The sequence below is a fragment of the Ursus americanus genome, chromosome 12, assembly GCF_024610735.1.
Source record: "Ursus americanus isolate L20-20 chromosome 12, mUrsAme1.1.p, whole genome shotgun sequence".
Lineage (NCBI taxonomy): Eukaryota > Metazoa > Chordata > Mammalia > Carnivora > Ursidae > Ursus > Ursus americanus.
The window spans coordinates 31,021,935-31,034,253 of NC_142138.1; the positions used below are offsets into that span (position 1 = coordinate 31,021,935).

Genomic DNA, 12,319 nt, shown 5'->3' on the forward strand with positions numbered 1-12,319 from the left:
ACTAACATGGAACTCTACGCTAAACTCTAGGTTTACATGCAATTAACAGACATCTCTACTTGGATATTCTAAAGGATCACAAACTTTACAATAGCCAAGAGCAAATTCATTCCTGAGTCCTCCACCCAATTCTGTTCTCTCTTCCCTGTTTTCCATCATTCCATCCATATCAGGGGCATCACCATGTTGTCAAAGTGATAAAGCTGGAAGTCATTCTTAGCTACCCCAACTCTCAGATCTTCCCATTTACATGAGTTCCTAATTCTTACAGATTTTCTCACCATCATGTCTGTCCTTTCTAAGTTTTCTATTGCCACTGCCACTACCTTAGTTTTAGCTCTTATCATTTCTTATCAGGATCACTGAAATAGCGTCCTGACTAGCTTCTCTTCCTCCAAGATGCCCTCTCTTTTCCATCTATCAATCATATTGCTGCTAGACACACTTTCCTAAAATACAAATATATATTTGTATAATATGTATACATATTTGTATAAAAAAGCCTCACATGTATGCACATAGGTATTGTTTGTTTGAAGCACACATTACTTTTGTAATTTAAAAAATTAAATAAGTAATTTAAAAATGAAGGCTCAGTGTGGTGTGGTTCAAAGGGCATGGGATTTAGAATTAACTGCTTTGGGCTCAAAGTTTGGTTTTAACGCTTAAAGCCCATGCTACCTGTCAAGCCACTTCTCCACTCTGAATTTCTAAACCTATAAAATGGGCATAGCAACACAGACCTCCTGGGAATGAATGAATGCACAATTACAGCAATTATGTATTTTCTGAAAATGTAGTCTGTAACTACCTGTTCCTACCTAGAAAACTAATGATTTGAAACTCAAAGTACATTTTAGATAACTTTCTTTTGTGTTTGTTAGTTATGAGGAACAATGTTTGAAACAATCTTATTTTTATTATTTTAACTTGTATGAATTTCAATTCAAAATTAACTTGTCAAACTATTAGGGGAGAAACCAACCTTACTATTTCGTATCATGCTGGAGTTTTAATCAACCACATAATATAAACACAATTGACAATACTGTTTACAGTGGTTACCTGCCACACTAACTCTAAGTCTACTCTCGCCCTCTCCCATTCCTTCCAGAAAACTCCCCAAACACCAAAAATACTATAATCCAATTCTTCCTCATTTTACATTCTATTCAAAACTCTGCAATGGCTCTGATCATATGTGAAATGATGAGGATGACAGAGATTCTTTTCCTCCAGTAACTTACAAGATGGTAAGTCCAGTGGAATTTCAGATGGAAGAGCTTTTGTGAAACACTATGAAAAATCTTAATTTGATTCCAGTAGAAAATCTAGATTAATATAAATCATAGTTATATTAAAGACTGGGAAGGTAGATATCACAAACATGAATGAAAAACAAGTGAGTAAACTAAACATGATTTATTACTGCTTGGTTTTTGTCATGTTTATTTTCTATTATTGAAACAATTTGTAATCCATGCCAAAGGGTTGAAAAAGCTAAACCAAAAATTATTTTTCCATAGATGGGGAAAAGATTGTCATTATTAGTTATTAGTTGAAGCACACATTTATACAATAGTTTGCAAATGTTCCCTGGAAATTCGGTTTAAGAGTATTGACCTACCTGGGGAGACAAGATTCACATTTTCCCCAATAACTAGGAGTCTCTGATTTAGATGGTATTTGAAAACACACACACACACATACACACACACACACACGTTAATGCTTGAAAAAAATTAAATATTTTCAAAATCTGGCATTAAACTCTTACCTATAGAAGAACAGGCTATAATATATAATACAGATGATTATTCCATAAACCAATTTAATGACTTTCAGTGCTAAAAGAGTTCACGCGATGTGACTTTCAAGAGTTGTAACTTTCAGATAGTATTTAAACCGACTCATGCCTTAAAAAAAAAAAAAGGTGAACATCATTTAAGTTCTATGATTTGTTAGAGATTACTGAAATAATAATCAAGTAGTTAACAGGAATCTTAGCTCTGCAGCTGTAGAAACTCTAGTTACTTTCCAATGAGATGGATTCCCTGAGGTCATAGTTACACCATTAGATCTTAAACTTAGCCAGAAACAGTTGCCAGGAAGGCAACTACAGCTTCTTTGGTAGGCACTATCATTTCTCCCAGGATTGGTCCTGGCGGCTATGTTGATCTATTATTCCAAAGACTGGCTCAGAGAATTCTGGAGGCATTGCTTTCTGGTCCTTCAACAAAATATGTCCCATATTTAGACCACTAATGCCCAGGAGAGGACCAGAGAGAAGAGCAAAGTGCCAGAGCTTAGAATGTAATAATGGAGGACTAAGAAATATATGTACTCACTCCAAAATTATCATGGAATTTTGTATTTATTTACAGCGTAACACTGTACAGGCTAACAAAAGCAGCAAATCTCAGCTTTCAAAATGGCTATTTGCGGTTGCTATATTTTTTATTGTATATTCACTACATATTTTTGATTAACAAAAAAATGGCAAATGAAATATTAAATAAATACAACTTGGACTCTTAGCTTAACAGGGCATCTAAGTAGAATCGTCTTCTACTTCTTCCCATCTTCTCAGGAAAATACATATAAAGACACAGAAAGATAAGAGCACATCCTACTAAAATGAATTTAACCTCTGATGAGAAACCTCAGATAATTTCACTATCTGAAAGTCCTGGAAACCAGGTCTACAAACAAATTAATCGTGGCCCAGTTTTCTGATTAGTACACACAATGCGAAGGATTGCTTTGCTCTGTGAAACACAGTAATTCTGTCAACTGAGAAAGGGACTTTAGCTCTCTCCTTTTTTCTGCCTGCTGTTCAAGAGAAATAGTGTTTACAAAGTAGAAGGTGGCTTTATGAAGAGCTGAAGTAGTGTAACTCGTTCCTATCCCCTCAGTGGCAAACCTCTCTATTATCTGAATACAATTACCAGTAAAGAACAAGTCAGAAAGTAGAGGGGCACTGACAATGGTTCACTGCATCTAAGAAGATTCAGCATCCACATGAAAAGCTCTGAAGAGAAAATACAGGAAAAATCCTTTTAGTAGCATATGTTAAGAAATAGGTTTTTCCATATACTTCCTCCTTTTAAAGTGCCCTCAAACCAGGCACAGGTAGCGTGGTAACAGAGGATCCTGGTTTAGTTTAGCAAAACTACATTTGACAACTGCCTACCAATCACAAGAAACATTTAACAAATTATTCCTCAGATGCAGGTCTGAGAAGGCATTCAAACTGAAGTAGATAGGGAGAAGCATCCACATACTCCATTGGCACGTACCAACGGCATTCTAAGAAAAAAGAAAAAACACGGTGAGGTCTATGAGTAAAAATACTCCCACACACAAGAAAGAAATATCCTGAAGTTGCAGAGAACATATCTCAGAATAAGAGGTAATAAGGAACCAAAAGGTAATTTTAGAAAAATTTTATTTGACATTGACTTGAATAAAGATGCACAAGAAATCAAAAATAAAAGAATGGTACAAAGAGAAAAATTGTACAAGATACAAGGAAACAGGCTGAGATAAAAACGGAGCAAAATTAAAATCCACATTGACGAGGAAAATAGTGTCCTAAGCACATCTTTGAGTCCTTCATTTACCTAACTGTGGCAGATTGGTGGCAAAAAAATGGCCCAATTCTCTATACTTCCCTTGTGTTCATGCCCTTTGCGATCTGTGCCATTATAGCAACTCTCACCAGTAAGTGGAATTTATATCCTTGCTCCTTGAATCAGCTGGCCTTGTGACATCTTTTGGTTGACAAAACGCAACACAAACAACAATGTCCTAATTCCAAGGCTAGCCTCAAGAGGCTTTGCTTACTTCTGCTCTCTCAGACCTCTGCTACCACCATGAGAAAAAATCTAGGCAAGGCTTCTGGAGGAAAAGACATCACGTGGAGAAGAACTCAGGTCCCCCAGACAAGAACCAGCCAACTCCCAGAAGCAGATCCGCCTAAGCAAGCCAGGACTGACCACAGACTCATGAGGGAACTCAGCCGAGCACAGAACTGCCCAGCTAAACTTGGCCTAAACTGTCAACCTGCAGAATTAGGAGGTAAGAAAATGGTTGATACTGCAAGTCACTAAGTTTTAGAATGCTTTATTATGCATCAAAAGCTATGGAATACAACTACTGATGCAATTAATGTGGAAGGAAACACCCCAATCTTTTAGTACCATAAGAAAATAAGTTTCCATCTACATACTTGGGGCTTCAAATTTCTGCAGTAATGGTATAAATAAGAACAGCATAAAGGGCAACAAATCAACCTCTTGTCCACCATGAACTCTGCTGAGGTGGGGGAGGTCTGACAAGATAATCTCCTCTGACCCTCCTCGAATAAGAAATCCAGCCCCATTAACTCGTCTAACTTTCACAAAGGACTTCAACCAGCATCTGTCACACCTGAACAGTTATCTAGAGCCAGACTCCAATGAAGCCATCCAGGAAAAACACCTGCTATACGTCTTCTAGAGTTAAATTTCATGAATGTTCTTTGCACAACCTCACCAGTAAAGGAGCTATATTGATGCTCTTCCAGCACTCTCACGGTCTTTCTAGAAAGAGACTGACTTCACTTGCCACCATGCCAGGAATTGCTCTCCAGGAAATGAAGTAGGGGAACCCAGAGACTAATTCACCTACCTTCCTCTAGCCTTCCTCTTCCCAACTGCAATCTAGACTGGAAGTCTAGTTCCTTTCCTTTTGAAGTTAGTAATTAGTGTTACCCAGATGTTGCCTCCTGCTGGGGAAATGAACATCTCCCAGGATTTTGATGCACTTTACTCATGGTAAATTTGCAAAGCAAGTAATCTAATCTAGGATAATTAAAGATACTTTTTTTTAATTATAATTTGTTAAATATAAAATTGACCACAGTCTTTCCTTCACTTTGATTTTAGTTTTCCTGTGACAAGAATATCCACTGTTAACATTATTACTTAATATTGCTCTGGAATTTCCAGCCAATCTAGATATAACTTCTAGTAAGGAGAAGTAAATTTTCGTTTCCAAATATTATTAGATATCAACAAACTCTACAAAAATCAATTCATAATTATGAAGAATAAAGAGCTCAGATTTGAGATAAATATAAAAAAAACCTTTCAATATGTTACCAAAAATGAGTCAAAAAACAGAACAGGAAAAAAAAATTCCATTCACAACAGCAACAAAAAACATAAAATAACAGAAATAGCCATAACATGAGATGTAAGGTAAACAATCCAAATTACCCTATAAAATCGAGTAAACAGTCCTGAATATAAAAGAGGATATGATAAAGCTAATCTATAATGTTGTTCTCATGCAAAATAGAAAGATCAATGCAACAGAATAGAAAGCAGGCAATCAAGCCCAGTAGCCAAGAATTTAGTATGTGATAAAAGAACTATCACAGATCAGCGGGCAAGAAAATATTCTTACTGGTGCTCCGGATTAACATTTGGAAAAAAGTTTTGTTTCTAGCCCAACATTATAAGCCAAAATAACTTTACATGGCTTAGAATTAGCTGTAAAAATATTAGATATAGAAATATTTTTTTAAAAATTTTCTTTGTGAAGTGACACTTAGGGACACATCTTAATGGTAGCTATGTTAAAAATAGGGAAGAGGGATGCCTAGGTGGCTCAGTCGGTTAAGTGTCTGCCTTCGACTCAGGTCATGATCCCAGATTCCTGAGATGGAGTCCATGGGTGGGCTCCTCGCTCAGCGGGGGGCCTGTGTCTCCCTCTGCCTGCCACTCCCCCTGCTTGTGCTCTCTCTCTCTCTCTCTCTCATTCTCTGACAAATAAATAAAATCTTAAAAAAAAAAAAAAGTACCAGTGGAGAGCAGTGGCAGAGGAAACTCACTGTGGGGAGCAGAACACAGGAGTCTAAGGGCCTGCGGGCTGACTCAGAAAGTACTTCTCAGGAGAGCGGACCCTTGAACAACAGCGTGTCATATTTGGGTTGGTGGAGAGCAGAGCAAAGTCGGGTGATGAGAAACGCCAGACCTTGTTGAAAGACAGAAGGAAGGTGATGGAAGATCCACAACAGTGGAGATTTACCTTGTTAGTTCGCTGCTGATCCCCCAGGACCATAGCAACTGGGAAACAAAAGAATGGATGCCCTTTGGGCTTAGCTAGCTTCAAAGGCTAGAAAGATTCATTCTGTAAATGCCCAGTTGTGAGCTGGGATTTGAGACAAGAAGCTTCCACTAGCTTGAATCAGTGCCCACCCACAAGTGAATGGAGCAAAAAGAGAGAAAATGTAGGAGAATTTGCACAGTAAAGGGATTTATAAATCTAAAAGCAATAAATGAAAATTTAAAAAAATGTGAAGAAATTTTTAAACGAACTCTTTGAAAACTCTGTATTTTGCAAAGTGTACAGATCAAAAGGCGAATAAATGGAAAAATATGACAGAAAGGGGGATAAGTTTAGTACATGAAGATCTCTCCAAAATCAGTAAGACACAAAGATTTATCAATTAATGGAATAAAATTTTCACAAAATAATTACAAATGGCTAACATTGAAAAAATTCAATCTTCTTGATCATAAAAACAAATTAAAATAATACATTAACTATTTCTTCATCTTTTAAAAATTAAACTAGTAAATGTTAATGAGGATGGTCAACTTTTCAGAAAAATAATCTATTAACATGTTTAGAGGTCTTTAAAATGTTTGCATCTTTTCATTCATAGGAACTGTTACACTCTGAGCTAGGATCTATATTAAGAAACTCAGAAATGCTGACAAAGGTTTTGCACAAAGATTTTCTTCTCAGTGTTATTTACATAATAGAAAACAGAAAACAATCCATATAAATAATACAGGAAATATGGTACATCTACATAAATAGTAATCAAAAATGTTTTCAAACAATTTTAATGATTTGGAAACACGCTTATACTGTAATAATAAGAAAGTAAAAGCAAGACTCAAATTAAGTATAAAATATGATCTATAACAATATTCAAAGAAAAGGAATATACTAAGGTCTTAATAGTGTTTCTCTGGAAGAAACAGAACTAGGTTGTTTTAATTTCTTCTCTAAACTTATACATACTTTTGAAAATATGTTTTCTACAATGGATACGTATTTCTTTAATTATTTTGTATGTGTGCAGGGGGAAGGGACTCTATAGGAAAAACTTCTACTGAAAGAATCCACTTAGAAGAATCTTCATATACTCATCTTTTCCAAATTAGGAGATGCATTACAATAACCCTGTTTACTACTTGATGTCCTAACTTTAAGAAAAAGTAACATGAATAGCATGACAGCAACATAATATAATAAAGCGCTTTTTCAGTATGTATTTAATGATACTCCTGGAGTATAACAAGATTGCTATTTTTAAAACTATAGGTAATATTTCAGACATTCTACAATGATTTTCCTTGCAATCAAACGACAGATTGGTATAATTATCGCATTTGGTAGTACAGCTGCATTTGAGGTAAGTTCATATTAAAGTATAGCTTATAATTTCATTTGTGTCCATATTAGAACTTCTCAAAAAATGACTGATTTTATGTAGTTAAAGTACTCTACTGACTGCTATTAAATACACTCCTATTTTTTTTAACCTTTCACAATAACAGCTATAATACAAAGGTGAAAAGCACACATAAAACACTGCAATGTGTCATGAGCAAACACTTAAGAGCTTAAGGGCTACCTATTATTTAAATGACTAATATTTCAAATTAAAAAGATAGGTAGCTAAGCAACACTGCACTGCCAATTGTGCACAATATACAGCCTCCCCTTTCACGTTGCTAGGAGAACATTACCATAAAACTGCAAAATAGTTAACGGAGCATAGATCTAAGCACTAAAATTATGCACAAAGAAGAAACTGAGGATTTTCAAAATTTACGTGTTTACGGGAAGCAAAGGGAAAATTTCCAAAGTTTCAATGAGATTCTTTTCTTAAAATATAATGATCACATCAGTTAGTTCATTTTAAGTAAAGAAAAAAAAAACCCAATATACTGAAGCTACGATTCTAATAACTTTAGAAAATAGCTGTTTGTTTTCAACTGTTTGATCTGTGGTGGTTTATTAGTATTTCCAGTCTCTCTATATCTTCTCTATAAAATATAATTTATACTCTTCAAATTATATTAATGGTATAAATCAAACTGTGGTCAGCAGAATTCCAAGTCAGCCCTCAGACTCCTTCTCCCTGGTGTACATTCCCTGTCTAATCTCTTCCCCTTGAGTGTGGGTGGAACTTGTAAATTTGATGGGCTATCTCTCCTATGATTCGGTTACATTGTGTAGCAAAGATGAAGGGATTCTGAAAATATAATTAGGGTCCCCGAATCAGTTGATGGTCAGTTAATCAAAAATGAGATTATCCTGGGGGGGAGGGGCTGATCTAATAAGGTGAGCCCTTTAAAAGAGAGTCTATATAACAGGGACAGAAGTCAAAGAGATCAATATATTAGAAGCCGCCCAGATGCTCTCCTGCTGCTCAGGAAGAATCAAACAGCCATGTTGTGGCGTGCCGGACAGGCGGGGAAAGCAAGCAGCCTCTGGGAGCCGAGGGCCTCAATCAGCCCTACAACCACAGAAACGGAATTCTGCCAATAACCGGTAAACTTGGAAGAGGACCCAGAGCCTCAGATGACACTGCCATCCTGGTTGACTCCTGAATCAAAGAATTGTTAGACTGCGAGCACAGGACTAAGTTAAGCTCTGCCCAGACTCATAAAGTATGGAAACTGAGATAATAAATGCTTTTAAATCACTGAATTTGTTTGTTACCCAGCAACAGAAAACTAATTAATAACCAAGACTTGAAATGAAACTATTCATTACTCCTGGTAACTGTTCCTTGGGTGAATAACTGATTAAGATATTAACTTTATATGTTTAAAAAATAGAAGTGAAGAGAATGAAAGTCTAAGTCTAGTCTAATTCCTCCTATTCTTCCATACCTATTCATTCTCTAAGAGCCTGCTCAAATGTCACCTTCAGCTGAAGCCTGTTCTCATACCCCAGTAAGAATTAATTTCTTTTTCTCTAGGCACCAATGGCAATTGGCTCCTGTCTTACACTATAGTCAGTTTGTGGGTGTGATTCTACCACACTGTGATCTGTCAGTGATATCAATTTCTGAACCTTATCAAGGTCTCATAAGCTTTGAATACAATAGAGCAATCAATTTGCCTTAGTTACCAGTTATTTTCTTCTTGAAAATAAGAAATACAAATATTCAAATATTAAGTACTAATTTACTAGTTTATACTCGGTTTTATGACTTACAGAAAAAATTAAGAATTGCATTACTCAAATAACAATATAATCTATTCTACGAATCCCTAGTGAGAAATTAAAAACATCATTTAAAAAATGTGAAAACAATTTGAAGTTTGAAATAAATTAATCTGTTTTTAGTTCTTAAGAAAGAAGTCACTGTTCCCACAAATAAATAATAAAAGTACATTTATCAATAGTTATTTGTGTCTGTTAAGAAGTAATCAGAGTCCTGCTTCTGCCGACAGAGGGTAAAATGCTACAGAACTATCGGCCCATTCTGAACAACTAGAAAATCATACAGAAGGTAAGAAACAATGGTTTTCAGATACTGGACAATTTGCAGCAGTTTTCTGACCGCTGGAAGGATGGAAACAAATAAGATGAGTCTCCTGAGTGCCCAAGCTTATTGCGTGAAGAAAGCTTCGAAGCTGCAGCACAAGGAGGGGGACCCACACAGAACTTGGCAGTCTTGCTGAGTTGAGGAGACACAGATTAGAATTCAGGGAGGTTTGGGTGGCTAGAATTTGCAGGGCTGACTACTGGAGAGAAGGGAGCAGCATACAGAAAGAGCTCCAGAGATTTGCAAAGGGACTTCTGGAGTCTTCTGCACAGTACTCATCTCTGCATGCAAAACAAGAAGCTGGCAGAGGGAAAACAGCACAAAACACTAAAAGCAACAGGCCAAACACTTTCCTAAAATTCATAATATGCAGAGCACCAAGTCACAGTTCCTATTGGGTCTAACGCAGAAAAAAGCAGAATAAATCAGAAATAGTGGGGCTATCTCCCCATCCCACCTTCCTAAGAAGGATCTGCTCTCAATCTGCCTCAAACAACTTAAAAACAATCCTTAAAGGGATCAAATTCAATCTAGAACAAAATGTAATACTGCTACATGAATAAAACAAAAATCCAAAATCCAACAACAAAACTTAAAATATCTAGCATCCAATTAAAAAAAAAGGCATGGAAAGGAGAAAAATATGACCCATAGTTAGGAGAAAAATCAATCAACTGAAAAAGACTCATAAATGAGATGACAGATTTAGTAGACAGGGCTTTTAAGATAGCTATTATAAACTGGATATAAAGAAAACATGAACATATGAAGGGAGAAAAAGAATACATCAATAAGGCCTATATAGGATTTCCAGAGATGAAAAATACAATATATGAAATGAAAAAATATACTGAATGGAATTAACAGATTAGACACTATGGAAGAATTATCAGAGAACTATTAAGATAGCAATAGAAATTATTCAAAATGAAGCACAGAAAGAAAAAGAGCAGGAAAAAGAATAAACAGAGCGTGGGCTGTGGCACCATATCAGACAGGATCACATCTGTGCAACTGGAGTCCCAAGTGGGGAGGGAGAAAAATATCCAAAACAAATAATGACTGAAAGGTTTCCAAATTTCAAAAAAACTATAAACCACCAAACCCACAAAGCTCAACACCAAGCATAATAAACATGGACCACACAAAGGACCATCATAATCAAAATGCCAAAAAACAACGATAAAGAGAACATCTTAAAAGCAGTCAGATAAAAAGAGATTTGTTCTTAGAGAGCAGGGTTCAGCAAACCACAGCACATGGGCCAGTCATGTGATTTTTATAAATCAAGTTTTACTGGAATACAACCACACTCATTCACTTTCATATCATCTATTGCTGCTTTTATATTACACCAAAGTTGAGTAGTGGGCACAAAGGCCAGATGACCTACAAGCCTAACCTATTTACTACCTGGTCCTTTAAGAAAAAGGTACAGAGGAACAAAGAATGAGTGAAGGAGGCCAGAAGACAGTGGAAAGACATCTTAAAGCACTAAAAGAAAAGAGCTGTTAACCTAGAATTCTAGGGAAAATGTACCAAGTGAATAAACTCTTTCAAGGATGAAGGTGAAATAAAGCATTTTTCAGTAAAACAAAAGCTTTGAGAATTCAACAGACCTATACTATAAGGTAGTATATACCAAATACCTGTACTATATAAGGTATACCTATCATAGCTTTAGACTAGGAGGAATGTTAAGAGTAGTTCTTCAGGCAGAAGGAAAATTATATCAGACAGAAATGCACTCTAACACAAGTGAATGAGGATAGATAGAACTGGCAAAGAGGTGGATAAATATAAAAATATTCTTCTTCATTTTCAGTTTTTTAAAAAGGTAATTGACTAAAGCAATAATGATAATGTATTATAGGGATCATAACATGTAGAATCAAAACATACGACAACAGTAGACAAAGGGTAGAATGGAGGGATTAAGAATATATCATTATAAAGTTCTTATGTTATACATAAAATAGTGTATTATTTAAAGAAACTGTAATAAAGATTAATATCATACATTTTAGAACAACAATGGCAACAAAGTAGATTCACTAACAAACCAAAAGTGGAAATAAAATGGGATCATACAAAATACTCAATCCAAAAGAAGGCAAAAAAAGCAGGGGAAAGGAAGTAAAAACAGATGGAGCAAACAGAAAACAAATAGCAATATGGTAGACTTAAATCCAATCAGATTTAAATGCAATTTAAATACTGATAATTACATTAAGTGGAAGGATCTTAAAACTCCAATTAAAAGGAAAAGATTGCAGGTTGACTAAAAATATAAAACTCACTGATGTTCTGCCCATAAGAAACTTACTTTAAATTTAAGACGCAGATAGACTAAAAGTAAACAAATGGAAAAAGACATACCATGGAAAAGAAAGCTGGACAGGCTATATTAATGCTAGAACAGAGCAGACTTTAGAACAAGGGATATTATAGGGATAAAAAGGACCTTCTCATACTGATAAATTGATTGATTCATCAAAAAGACACATGAATTCTAAATGTGTATGTACTTCAACAGAACTTCAAATACACAAAGCAAAAACTGACAGAAAAGGAAAAATTGTAATTATACATATCAGCACAATCTCAGAATTAACAAATTTGTATTTATGTATGTATGTATGTATCTATGTATCTATCTACCTATTTATTGGCAGAGGGACAGAGAGATTCCTA

The 12,319-nt window shown here is 35.5% G+C and overlaps 1 protein-coding gene across 3 annotated transcripts in view; it reads right to left on the reverse strand.

Annotated features, from left to right (window-relative positions):
- Positions 1-12,319, reverse strand: part of PIGK (phosphatidylinositol glycan anchor biosynthesis class K) — a 110,758-nt gene that overhangs the window by 2,270 nt on the left and 96,169 nt on the right. Inside the window, exon 11 of one of the 3 annotated variants that reach the window (XR_015726270.1) lies at positions 1,778-1,916. The exons of the other annotated variants lie outside the window; for them this stretch is intronic. The gene's annotated coding sequence lies outside the window, so the exon portion shown is untranslated. The remainder of the gene's footprint in view (positions 1-1,777; positions 1,917-12,319) is intronic. 3 annotated transcript variants of the gene reach the window in all.